The sequence below is a fragment of the Rana temporaria genome, chromosome 2 (genome assembly GCF_905171775.1).
Source record: "Rana temporaria chromosome 2, aRanTem1.1, whole genome shotgun sequence".
In the NCBI taxonomy this organism is placed as follows: Eukaryota; Metazoa; Chordata; class Amphibia; order Anura; family Ranidae; genus Rana; species Rana temporaria.
Genome location: NC_053490.1, coordinates 35,285,360 through 35,298,683, shown reverse-complemented (window position 1 = coordinate 35,298,683; position 13,324 = coordinate 35,285,360). Strand labels below are relative to the sequence as shown.

Genomic DNA, 13,324 nt, shown 5'->3' with positions numbered 1-13,324 from the left:
AATGTTTTATTTGCGCTGCACTAATTTTCTATGTATTCACTTTGAGATATTTTTTGAGTTATATCTGCAGTGCTGGCTTGCAATTTAGTTTAATTTGTATTTTTCTTCAAGCTAGAGATAGGTCACACTCACGAATCCACCGATTAGTGTAGGCAAACAAACTATCAAATCCTAATTTTGGCTGCTCAGCATACGATGTGTCTCCTCATTCGGATGTGTAATCCGTCCCGTTCGTAGCCCCTCCCCCACGCGTTACGTCACTAGACACGTGACTTAGAATGGAGCAACAAGGTCTTAATAGGCATCAAAACAAAGCTTAAGCTCGTATGAGCAATGGTGCAACACATTTTTGGAAGAGTTCCTGGGACTTATTTTCTGCATTTCTAGCACATAGGGCAGACCTTTGAAATAAATGGGCTGCCCTACACACTATGCATGGAAACATGCCTGTGTTTGGCCGCGCCTGTAGGTGTGAACCAAGCCTTAAAGTGTTAATAAATCCACAACAGTAAAAGCAGTCTGTATATGCAGTAAAGCATGCTTCTACTCACTGTGGAACCTCTGCATTGTGTAAAAAGGCTGTTTGATCCTGTCTTCTCTGATCCTCCCCTTCTTTCACAGTCCCCAAACCAACTCCTGATAGTACAGAGCCTTGGTGTCACTCTGCACATGCTCAGTTTGGTGTATATTGCTAGAGAGTTTTTTTCTTTCGGGAGGGTGCATGTGATCAACTCAGGGCAAATCAGCACTGTCCAGACAGAGGGTCAAGAGTCCTGCAGCCTCAAAGGACAGTCAGAGGAGAATGAAAACTCCTCCTACCGGCTTTAACCAGTGTTTAGTCGGACATTAATAAAAGTCAAAAGACTTCTATATCCTGCTGGTGAGAAAGGGTATTTAGCAGTTTATATTTACTATAAAAATTGCATTTCCATGTTCTGTGTACTGTGGGAGACCAGATATAGTGAATGCAGGGTCCTGGGTTTAGTGAAACTTTAAAGCGGTGATACTTACAGTCAAAGGCGTAGCTTGAAGCTTGTGGGCCCTAATGCAAAAATTGACCTGGTCCCTGGGCTGTTCTCACCCTGTGCTCCTCTCCATTCAGGAAATGGCTCACAGCTTGTCCCTAGCCAATAAAAATGGAGGGGTGTGGACTGTGGAAGGCAAAGTGGAAGCCCAGTACTGGAGCGTGGCTGTGGGGTCCTTGGGCATATCGGACTTTGTGGATGATATGATAATATGACAGGGAGGCTGCAGGGGCCCCCTGGAGCTAGGGGTGGGGTTGCGATTGTGACCCCTGCAACCCCTTATGCTACGCCCATGCTTACAATACCTTTCCTTCAACACTCGGTTCTTCCAGGTGTCAGGCTGTGACCGTCTTCAATGGCTGGCATGGGATGACATCACTGTCATAAATATGCAAGACTTCGATCATCTCAGAACAAAGGATCTATGCCGGAATGTAAACTGGGCTGCGCACGCCCAGCTCATTGCACTTTCTACAGAAGACTGCGAGCTGCTGACTTGCAGCATGTCTCTGCATCTGCAATAAAGAGCCCGCCTGCTCACCTGTTTTTGAAAGCAGGACTTTAGTTCTGCTTTAGGCCCGGTTCACACTGCTGCGTCTTCAAAATCGCGCGATTTTACCACAATTTTGGGCCTAAGGGCCGGTTCACACTGCCGCAAATTCAATTGCGAATTTGATCCGTTGCGATTGCTCAAATTCGCAAGTAATTTTACTAACATAGTTTTCCATGAGTGCCGTTCACATCAATGCGTTGCGAACAGTGGCGGCTGGTGCTCAAAATTTTTGGGGGGGCGCAAAGGAAAAAAAAAATTGCAGTCTCACTGTGCCCAAACGCAGCCACTGTTACATGCCATCAAATGCAGCCACTGTGCCATCAATTTGCACCACTGTGCCATGCCATCAAATGCAGTCACTGTGCCATCAATTTGCACCACTGTGCCATGCCATTAAACGCAGTCACTGTGCCATCCATTGTCACCACTGTGCCATGCCATTAAACGCAGCCACTGTGCCATACATTGTCACCACTGTGCCATGCCATTAAACGCAGCCACTGTGCCATCCATTGTCACCACTGTGCCATACATTGTCACCACTGTGCCATGCCATTAAACACAGCCACTGTGCCATCCATTGTCACCACTGTGCCATCCATTGTCACCTCTGTGCCATGCCATTAAACGCAGCCACTGTGCCATAAATTGTCCCCACTGTGCCATGCCATTAAATGCAGTCACTGTGCCATCCATTGTCACCACTGTGCCATGCCATTAAACGCAGCCACTGTGCCATACATTGTCACCACTGTGCCATGCCATTAAACGCAGCCACTGTGCCATCCATTGTCACCACTGTGCCATGCCATTAAACGCAGCCACTGTGCCATACATTGTCACCACTGTGCCATGCCATTAAACGCAGCCACTGTGCCATCCATTGTCACCACTGTGCCATCCATTGTCACCACTGTGCCATGCCATTAAACGCAGCCACTGTGCCATCCATTGTCACCACTGTGCCATCCATTGTCACCACTGTGCCATGCCATTAAACGCAGTCCCCACTGTGCCCTGTAAATTGCGTTCCCCGCCCGGCACTTACCTTTACTGGAGTCAGGCATCCACGTCCCACGATGTCTTCTCCCGCCCTCGATGACTGACAGGCGTCTCAGCCAATCAGGTTACAGGTAGCTAGAACCGGCCAACCTGATTGGCTGAGACGCCTGTCATCTTATTCAAGGGGCGTACAGTCTGTGCGCTCCGAGAATAAGCTTCCGGGACCCGAGGGCTGTATTGGGAAAGCCTATCAGAGCTGTTGGCTTTGATAGACATTTCCGTACAGCCAACCAGCTGGCGTTATTCAGATGGCCGGACATTGAGCGCCGACCATCTGAATAACAGCGGCAGCGGCGAAAATAACATAGATTCGTGCAATGCATGAATCTATGTTATTTGACTCAGTGGCGGTGAGAGCCAGAGGGGGCGGCGCTCCAGCGCCCTCTATGGACGAACCGCCACTGTTTGCGAATCTAAGCTGCGTTAAAAAAGGGTCCTGTGCGAGTTTGATCCGTGTGCGATGCAAATTCAGCCCTATAGACTGGCAATCCTTGAAATCGCAGCCACGAATCGCGGCAAAATCTCGGCCGCGAAATTGTGGTAAAGTCGCACGATTTTGAAGACGCAGCAGTGTGAACCGGGCCTAAGACTGAAACGTCTTGTCACAGCTCAGCTGTGATGGGTTCTCTTTAATTCATCACTTTACGTCTCCAAAGCCAAAAAGAAGAGGAAGTCATAGGAACATGCTGTGACACGAAACTCCTATGAAATCCCCAGACTGACTTGATGAAGGAACTCATTGACGAGGCTCAGGTCTACAGAACAGGTTGGGGAAGTTTGTAGCTCAGCATCTTTGCTGGGAAATGAACTGAAGTTGTGTGTTCCAAAGAAAATAACCGGTGACTTCTGTAGATACAACATTACAACACATCACAAAGAAGGAAATATCAGTGTACTAGGACTGAGCTGACGTCAACAGTTTGTACTTTGTATAGTTATAAGATCAACGGGATTTAGTTGCATCGTTTATAAGGTTGAAAAAAAGACAGAGGTCCATCCACTACAGCATATACAGCGCCTTGCAAAAGTATTCACCCCCTTGGCATTTGTCGTGTTTTGTTGCCTCACAACCTGGAATTAACATGGATTGTTTGAGGATTTGCATCATTTCATTTACAGAACATGCCCACAACTTTGAAGTTTTTTTTTTTATTGTGAAGCAAACAACAAATAGGACAAAATAGCAGAAAAAGTCAATTGGCCAGATTCTCAAAAGAGATACGACGGCGTATCTCCAGATACGCCGTTGTATCTCTGAGTCTGGGCGGTCGTATCTATGCGCCTGATTCTTAGAATCAGTTACGCATAGATTTCTATTAGATCCGACCGGCGTAAGTCTGTTACACCGTCGGATCTTAACTGCATATTTACGCTGGCCGCTAGGGGCGTGTACGCTGATTTACGCCTAGAAATATGTAAATCAGCTAGATACGCGAATTCACAAACGTACGTTAAGTATGGACGTCATTCCCACGTCGAATTTTGAATATTTTACGTTGTTTGCGTAAGTCGTCTGTGAATGGGGCGGGACGTTATTCACGTCGAAACCAATACGTCCTTGCGGCGTACTTTGGAGCAATGCACACTGGGATTTTCCACGGACGGCGCATGAAAAACGTCAATCACGTCGGGTCACAAGTTATTTACATAAAACACGCCCCCCTGTTCCAAATTTGAATTAGGCGGGCTTACGCCGGCCTATTTACGCTACGCCGCCGCAACTTACGGAGCAAGTGCTTTGAGAATACAGCACTTGCCCGTCTAAGTTGCAGAGGCGTAACGTAAATCGGATACGTTACGTCCGCACAAAGATACGCCGATCTACGAGAATCTGGCCCAATGTGCATAACTATTCACCCCCCTAAAGTCAATACTTTGTAGAGCCACCTTTTGCGGCTATCACAGCTCCAAGTCGCTTTGGATAAGTCTCTATGAGCTTGTCACATCTTACCACTGGGATTTTTGCCCATTCCTCCTTGCAAAACTGCTCCAGCTCCTTCAAGTTGGATGGTTTGCGCTTGTGAACAGCAATCTTTAAGTCTGACCACAGATTTTTTATTGGATTGAGGTCTGGGCCTTGACTAGGGCATTCCAACACATTTACATGTTTCCCATGTTTCAAGTGTTGCTTTAGCAGTGTGTTTGGGGTCATTGTCCTGCTGGAAGGTGAACCTCCGTCCTAGCCTCAAATCACACACAGAATGCTCAAGTATATCCCTGTATTTAGCACCATCCATATTTCTCTCAACTCTGACCAGTTACCCAGTCCTGACTGCTGAAAAACATCCACACAACATGATGCTGCCACCACCATGTTTCACAGTGGGGATGACGTTCTTTGGGTGATGTGATGTGTTGGGTTTGCACCAGACATAGCGTTTTCTTTGATGGCCAAATAGTTGAATTTTAGTCTCATCAGACCAGAGCACCTTCCTCTATACATTTTGGGAGTCTCCCACATGCCTTTTCGCAAACTCAAAACGTGCCATTTTGTTTTTTGCTGAAAGTAATGGTTTTCTTCTGGCCACTCTGCCATAAAGCCCAACTCTATGGAGCGTACGGCTTATTGTCGTCCTATGTACAGATACTCCAGTCTCTGCTGTGGAACTCTGCAGCTCCTCCAGGGTTACCTTAGGTCTCTGTGCTGCCTCTCTGATTAATGCCCTCCTTGCCCGCCGGTCTGTGAGTTTTGGTGTGCAGCCGTCTCTTGGTAGGTATGCTGTTGTGACATGCTCTGTAACTGTCCGCTTATCATTGTGGATCTAGTTCAGCACTTACTGCTGGGTGGAACATTTCTGCCTCCCTTTGGTTCCCTGGGGAATGTTTTGATCAGCAGGATTACAAGACCACTCCTTCTTCCTGTCTTAGAAAGAAAGCCTTTTCCTGTATCTCAGATGCCACATGTTAGCTGTCTGCATAGGATTTCATGGAAGATGTCTGCAGAAAATCCCTAAAGCTTAAAGTTTGTACCCCCCTTGGCAAGTGGATCGAGTTTTCACGGTGCTATGGTGCTATGGTGCTATGGTGCTTACGATATTCATGTTTACGGTGCTCAAGGAGATAAAGAAAACAATATTCAACCCTGCTACGCACCTTTGTTCCGAAATAATAAAACTACTGCACCCGTCAGAAGCTCTCCTCTTGTTATTTATTCGATGCCAAAGGGGCCGTAACAGTGAAAACTCGTCGCTGCGGTGGAGACTCGACATCACCAGCTGCGTCGCTGTCTTCATCGAACTGTGAGTAAAGGCTTCCCAACGCCTCGCAAGACACGTGCGGACGCCATCTTGGCAACAGAGACTTGGCTAAAAAAGTAAACGTGTCACGTGGACTTTTAAATATAGCGGACTCTTTATATGTGATCCGGAAGCCGCCCTTAACTACTATGCGAGCCAAATAGTTAATATTTTGCTAAACCAGTGATCAAGTTATTATATTCGTGTTTAGAGGCCTAGTGTCAGATTTAAAGCAACGCTATCTTCCAAGTTCCTAATCCACTAAACTGCAGTTATTTACGTAAAGGGTTAATTGTCTGGTTAGAAAGTGTCAGCAGTATATTCGTTTAAAACATTTTGTAGTACTGTATGCATTGTTTGCTAATCTTTAGTTACAAGTGTGAACACCTGTTATCTGTCGTAGCCCTTAGTAGCAAGTTTGAGCCAACACTCATTCAAGTTAGGTTTCAGGCACACTCACACTTGAAAGGCAAAGGCACACTAGAACAAAATGTTGTCACCTGCTGAAGAAACAGACAAACCCACAGAGTCACAACAGGTACGATCCAGCTCTAGAGAGCGAAGCCTAACAGAAAAGGGCAAAGAAATGCACGAAGAAACAGTTAAGAAAAATGAAAAGGCATTCAACAAGGTGTGCAACTCTTGGAAGGAGCTAGCAAAGGAATGTAGGACAAAGTTAAAAGGTTTCTGCTCAACTGAAGACTTTAATACAAGATTGAAAGAGATTAAAGCCAAAGAAGCGTTAGTGCACCAACAGTATGAGTCCATGTGCCGAAATAATTCCACTACCCCGTACGTTGTTAAGAAAATGGATGCATGCACCGCGTTAACGGCTGAAATCTGCAACCTCATCAGCAAGCAGCTAGAGAATGTAGATGAAATCTTTAACGATCAACTTGAGAAGGAAAGGGTGAGGATGGTGCTTAATAAAGAAGAGCATGAGTCAGTCTTTGGAAACTCAGAAACAGAAACTGTCCTCTCAGAGTCATTACCAGACTCCAACGCAAGCTCAAGAGCCACTTCCAGATCTAGCAAACGCGCTGACGCAGAAGCAGATCTTGCAGCCAAAATAGAACAGGCAAAGGCGACGCAACAGATGCGCGAGGAGCAAGCTAAGCTGAACAAACTAGAGGCAGAAATTAAACTGAAGTTGGATGAGGAAAAGACAAGACTACAACAGCTACAAGCAGAAAATGAAGTCAAGGTAGCTGCAGCAAGAGTGAAAGCCTACAACGCTTATGATAGTCTTGAAATTTACGAACAGGAGACAGACCACAATGTGCAATACCTCTGCCAAAATAATGAACCACGAAACTCATTGAATCCAAAGGCTGTGCCATTTCAACCTTCAAATACACCACTTGGGGTGCCAAGACCAAATGAAGAAGTTAGTCTAACCCCAGGACTTGCAAGTCTGCTTATCTCCAACCGTCTCCCTATACCTGAACCAACTGTATTCACAGGTGATCCTTTGAAGTTCATAGATTGGAAGATATCCTTTATGGCGCTGATTGATCAGAAACCACTCCCTGTGTGCGAAAAAATGCTGTACTTGAAGAGGTATCTAGGTGGTGAAGCTCGTAAGGCAGTGGAAGGGTTCTTCTACCGAAATTCAGAAGATGCCTATCTAGGTGCTTGGGGAATCCTACAGGACAGGTATGGAGGTCCATTCATAGTGCAAAGAGCCTTCAGAGAAAGGTTGGCTAAATGGCCAAAGATATCAGCAAATGACCCTGTAGCATTAAGAGAGTTTGCAGATTTCCTTCAAGGTTGTGTGGAGGCCATTCCTCATGTTAAAGGCCTAGCTATTCTAAATGATTGTGAAGAAAACCACAAGCTTCTCAAGAAACTGCCTGAATGGATCGTGCGCAGATGGGGTCGCATCGCCGTGGACGAGCTGGACAAGTCCCAAGAATACCCAACCTTTGCTCGTTTCACAGAGTTCCTGCAAAGGGAAGCTAAGATTGCATGCAACCCCATTGCCTCTCCTTTTCTCCTCAGTACCAAGACTACAGATGAGAGAATTCCCAAGAGAGCCAAGGCGCTCAACACAAGCACTCAAATGAAGCCCTCTACTTTCAACGTTCCAAATATCTCAGCTTCAAGACCAAAACCACCTTGCCTAGTCTGCAAAGACGAAACACACGGTGTCGCTAAATGTCTGACTTTTGCGGCAAAGACCATCGATGAAAAGAGGGCCTTTATTCACGAAAACCATCTCTGTTTTGGTTGCTTAAGAAAGGGCCACACTACAAAAGACTGCAAAGGAAGACACACGTGTAGCATATGCAGTCGACGTCATCCAACCTGTTTGCACATACAGAGAGACACTGAGCCTGTCAAGGCATCAAACGATGATTCAGTAGGCATGAGAAATAAGGCAAACGACAACGTTCCCAAAGTTATGTCCCATACTTTGACAAGACATACGTCTGCCACATCCTGCATTGTTCCAGTTCTGTTGTCAGCTACTACAGAGCCTCAGAGGGAAATCCTCACTTATGCCTTACTTGACACACAGAGTGATTCAACCTTTATTCTGGCAGACCTGGTATCGAAGTTAAGTGTGAGCACCAAGCCATTACAGCTAAGGCTCAGCACAATGACAGCGGTTGACACAGTTATTTCAAGCCAAATTGCTCACGGTCTGCAAGTGCGTGGCTTCAACTCCGAAGTTCAAGTCCAACTCCGTCAAGCCTATACAAGAGATTTCATTCCAGTAGATAAGTCTCACATCCCCACTAAGGAGACTGCACTCCAGTGGTCACACCTCAAACACTTGGCAAACAAGTTACAGCCACTTCAAGATTGCGAAGTAGGACTACTGATCGGTTATGACTGCCCATCAGCACTGGCTCCCTTGGAGGTTGTTATCGGCTCCGAAAATGAACCCTTCGCTCAAAAAACTATGCTCGGCTGGAGCATTGTAGGATCAGCAAATCCACATCTTGATAGACCGGGTAGCCAGAGCTTCGTACACAGAGTCGCAGTGAAAGAAATGCCAATGCCGCCGGTCGCTGATGTGTTAAAGGCTTTAGAAATGGACTTCATTGAAAGAAATTATGAAGATAAGTACGTGTCTCAAGATGATGTTCGCTTCGTGCAGTTTCTCTCGGAAACTATAATGAAAAGGAAAGATGGACACTACGAGATGCCGTTACCCTTCAAAGACAACAGTCAACTGGCACTACCAAACAATAAGAGGCTGGCCCTTATTCGACTTCATCATCTAAAGAAAAGATTAAAGGGAAATAGACAGTACCATGAACACTACACTGCATTCATGGAAGAAACAATCAGAAAAGGTGATGCAGAACCAGCCCCTTCATTATCAGAGGAAGAGACAGTGTGGTACATCCCACATCACGGGGTTTATCACCCCAAGAAGCCAGACAAGTTAAGAGTTGTCTTTGATTGTTCAGCAAAGTTCAAAGGCATCTCCCTAAACGATACCTTGCTGACAGGTCCCGACCTGATAAACTCTCTAGTGGGAGTCCTCTGTCGCTTCAGGAAGGAAGCAGTTGCTGTGATATGCGACATTGAAAAGATGTTCCATCAGTTCTATATCCCCTCAGAAATGCACAATTACTTAAGGTTCCTTTGGTGGGAGAACGGTCAGTTGGAAACAGAACCGAAAGAATACAGAATGGCAGTTCACCTTTTCGGTGCCAGCTCCTCTCCAGGATGTGCCAATTTCGGCCTTAAGTATCTTGCACGACAACACAAGTCAGAACATCCCTCAGCATCAGCCTTCATCGAGAAGAACTTTTATGTCGACGACGGCCTAACTAGCGTTCCAACAGTCAGCGAAGCTTCGAATCTAATCCTCGAAACTCAAGGATTATGTAAAAATGCCGGCCTACGACTGCATAAGTTCAACTCTAATAAAAGGGACGTCCTGTCCTGTATAGCTCCGTCAGAAAGAGCAACAACTAGTGTACCTGTCAAACTTAGCCCAGACTCAACAACAGAAGGACAAGTACTTGGCATTCAGTGGTCAATTGAAAACGACACCTTCAGTTTCAGTGCTGACATAAAGCATCAACCCTCAACTCGTCGTGGTATCCTGTCAGTCGTAGCCTCCCTTTATGATCCTCTAGGCTTCATAGCCCCCTTCATACTGAGTGGCAAGTGCATTCTCCAAGAGCTTTGCCGCAGAGGCATCAGTTGGGATGAAGCACTTCCTGAGAGCTTATGTCCACGGTGGGAGGCTTGGAAGAGTAGTCTGCAAGCTTTAAGGGAAATCAAGATACCCAGATGTTACCATCCCCCAGACTTTGGTAACAGAATGAAAGTGGAACTACACCACTTTTCCGATGCCAGCAACATAGGATATGGTGCCTGTTCGTACCTTAGGTACAAAAATGACAGAGATCAAGTCCATTGCAGCTTCGTAATGGCCAAGGCAAGAGTTGCACCAACGAAGATTGTGAGCATCCCAAGGCTTGAACTCTCAGCTGCCGTCACTGCAGCAAGGTTGAGTGTCATGTTGAAGGCAGAACTTGAAATAGAAATTGACAAAGAGTTCTTCTGGACAGACTCCCAAGTAGTCTTAGCCTATATCAATAACGAAGCAAGAAGGTTTCACGTGTTTGTAGCCAATCGTGTTCAACTCATAAGAGAGATTACAGATCCAACCCAGTGGCATTATGTGGATACGACACAAAACCCAGCCGACCATGCATCCAGGGGTCTACATGTAGCGGATATCTCCACCTCAAGTTGGTTATCTGGGCCTAGTTTCCTTTGGAGATCTGAAGTGCACGCATCTTCAAGCTCTTCAGCAGAACTAATTGTAGGCGACCCTGAAGTCAAACCTGTTACAACCCTTGCATCACAAGCCAATGAACAAACTGATACTCTAAATCGTCTGAGCAGGTTCTCCAGTTGGTCAATGCTCATTAAGGTGATTGCAAGAATCAGGAGAATAAAAACGAAGACGTATCACTGCAGCAATCTTGTGTCTGTGGAGGAACGTAAGGAGGCCGGGGAGGTAGTGATAGGTCTAGTTCAACAGCAAGTTTTCCCCCAAGAGCTAAAACTCCTTCAAAGAGGAGATAGTCTCCCAAGTTCAAGCCCTCTTAGCTGCCTTGACCCCATTCTGGTTCAAGGACTTCTTCGTGTTGGTGGAAGGCTCTCAAGATCAACTCTTAGTCAAGAAACAAAGCACCCAGTCATCCTCCCAAAAGAAGGGCACATTACCCAGTTAATCCTGTCCCACTATCATGCAGCCATTCATCACCAGGGCCGCAGCCAAACTCTAACAGAACTCAGAGCAAATGGATTTTGGGTGCTTGGTGGAAGCAAGTCAGTTGCCAAGTTAATACATAAATGTGTACAGTGTCGAAAGCTCCGGCGTCCCACAGAGGAGCAGCGTATGTCAGAGCTCCCCGAAGAACGCGTAGAAGTTTCGGCTCCCTTTACATACTGTGGTATGGACTGTTTTGGTCCCTTTATCACCAAACAAGGTCGAAAGGAATACAAGAGGTATGGTCTAATCTTCACATGCTTCTCCTCACGTGCAGTCCACATCGAAATGCTTGAAGATTTATCTACAGATTCCTTCATCAATGCCTTAAGGTGTTTCATCAGTTTAAGAGGAGCCGTTTGCCAACTTCACTGTGACCAAGGCACAAACTTCACAGGAGCAAAGAACGAACTTAAAGAAGCCCTGAAGCAATGTGACACAAAGGCACTAGAAACTTTCCTAGCTGATAAACAGTGTGAGTTTATCTTCAATGCTCCTTCCGCAAGTCATGCAGGTGGAGTCTGGGAACGTCAAATTAGAACCATTCGTAATGTGCTAAATGCTACAACAGTCCAATGTTCAAGTAGACTAGACGATGCTTCTCTTAGAACGCTATTTTATGAAGCCATGGCCATTGTTAACAGCCGTCCTTTAACTGTCGATGGAATCAATGACCCCAAGGCGCCAGAACCTCTAACTCCAAACCACCTCATCCTGATGAAATCCAAGGTTGCATTACCTCCACCTGGGAAATTCGTAAAGGAAGACGTATATGCAGCTAAACGGTGGCGTAGAGTGCAATATTTAGCAGAACAATTCTGGAGTCGGTGGAAAAGAGAATACCTCATGAGTGTTTCCACAAGACAGAAATGGCACACACCTCGACGTAACCTCAAAGTAAATGACATTGTCATAATCAAAGATGATATGTCTCCCAGATGCCAGTGGCAACTAGGACGTGTAATTGAAACTACAATAGAAAAGGATGATCTAGTTCGTCGAGTCAAGGTGTTAGTAGGTGACAGAAGATTGCAAGATAAGAAGGACTATGTATCAAAACCTTCAATTATTGAACGTCCTATTCAAAAGCTAGTAGTCCTCATAGAAAGCAAATAAGTTCAGTTTTAGTGATACACTAGCATACCACCACACAAGACAGTAGCCAGTCACAGAGGTACCTATAAGCTAAATTGTGTATGATGTACCATGTTTTATAGCGGCCAAGGTTATGTTCTGTAAATTATGTATGACTTTTAGGTTATGTTCATCATAACATAATTTGGTGGGAGTGTAACTGTCCGCTTATCATTGTGGATCTAGTTCAGCACTTACTGCTGGGTGGAACATTTCTGCCTCCCTTTGGTTCCCTGGGGAATGTTTTGATCAGCAGGATTACAAGACCACTCCTTCTTCCTGTCTTAGAAAGAAAGCCTTTTCCTGTATCTCAGATGCCACATGTTAGCTGTCTGCATAGGATTTCATGGAAGATGTCTGCAGAAAATCCCTAAAGCTTAAAGTTTGTACCCCCCTTGGCAAGTGGATCGAGTTTTCACGGTGCTATGGTGCTATGGTGCTTACGATATTCATGTTTACGGTGCTCAAGGAGATAAAGAAAACAATATTCAACCCTGCTACGCACCTTTGTTCCGAAATAATAAAACTACTGCACCCGTCAGAAGCTCTCCTCTTGTTATTTATTCGATGCCAAAGGGGCCGTAACATGCTCTTTCCATTTGGTTATGATACATTTGATGGTGCTCCTAGGCATCATCAAAGATTTGGATATTTTTTTATAACCTAACCCTGACTTGTACTTCTCAACAACATTGTCTCTTACTTGTTTGGAGAGTTCCTTGGTCTTCATGGCAGTGTTTGGTTAGTGGTGCCTCTTGCTTAGGTGTTGCAGCCTTTGGGGCCTTTCAAAAAGGTGTGTATATGTAATGACAAATCATATAACACTTATGTAGCGCCGGGTTACGTCCAAGGTAATCTGTGCTATTGAAATTTAAGGGATAATCAGAGTGTAAGTGACTCTGATTCCAACTGCAATCATTTAATAGGGTCTCTGTTTTAGCTTGGCTGTGCTGTGGGCTCATTCTGTTGTCCTGGGGTGTTTTACAACCCCGGAGTGGTGGGTGGAGTCAAGGTTTGGGTGCCTTTTGCCAGCGGCCAATCAGGAGGCTTGGGCCTCGCTGGGCAT

At 45.6% G+C, this 13,324-nt stretch overlaps 1 long non-coding RNA gene across 1 annotated transcript; it reads left to right on the top strand.

Moving 5' to 3' along the window:
* Nucleotides 1–5,381: 5,381 nt before the first annotated feature.
* Nucleotides 5,382–12,670, top strand: LOC120928942. The gene is made up of 2 exons (XR_005747327.1): nt 5,382–5,879; nt 12,547–12,670. It is a non-coding gene; the product is annotated as an uncharacterized LOC120928942 (long non-coding RNA).
* The last annotated feature ends 654 nt before the right edge of the window (nt 12,671–13,324 follow it).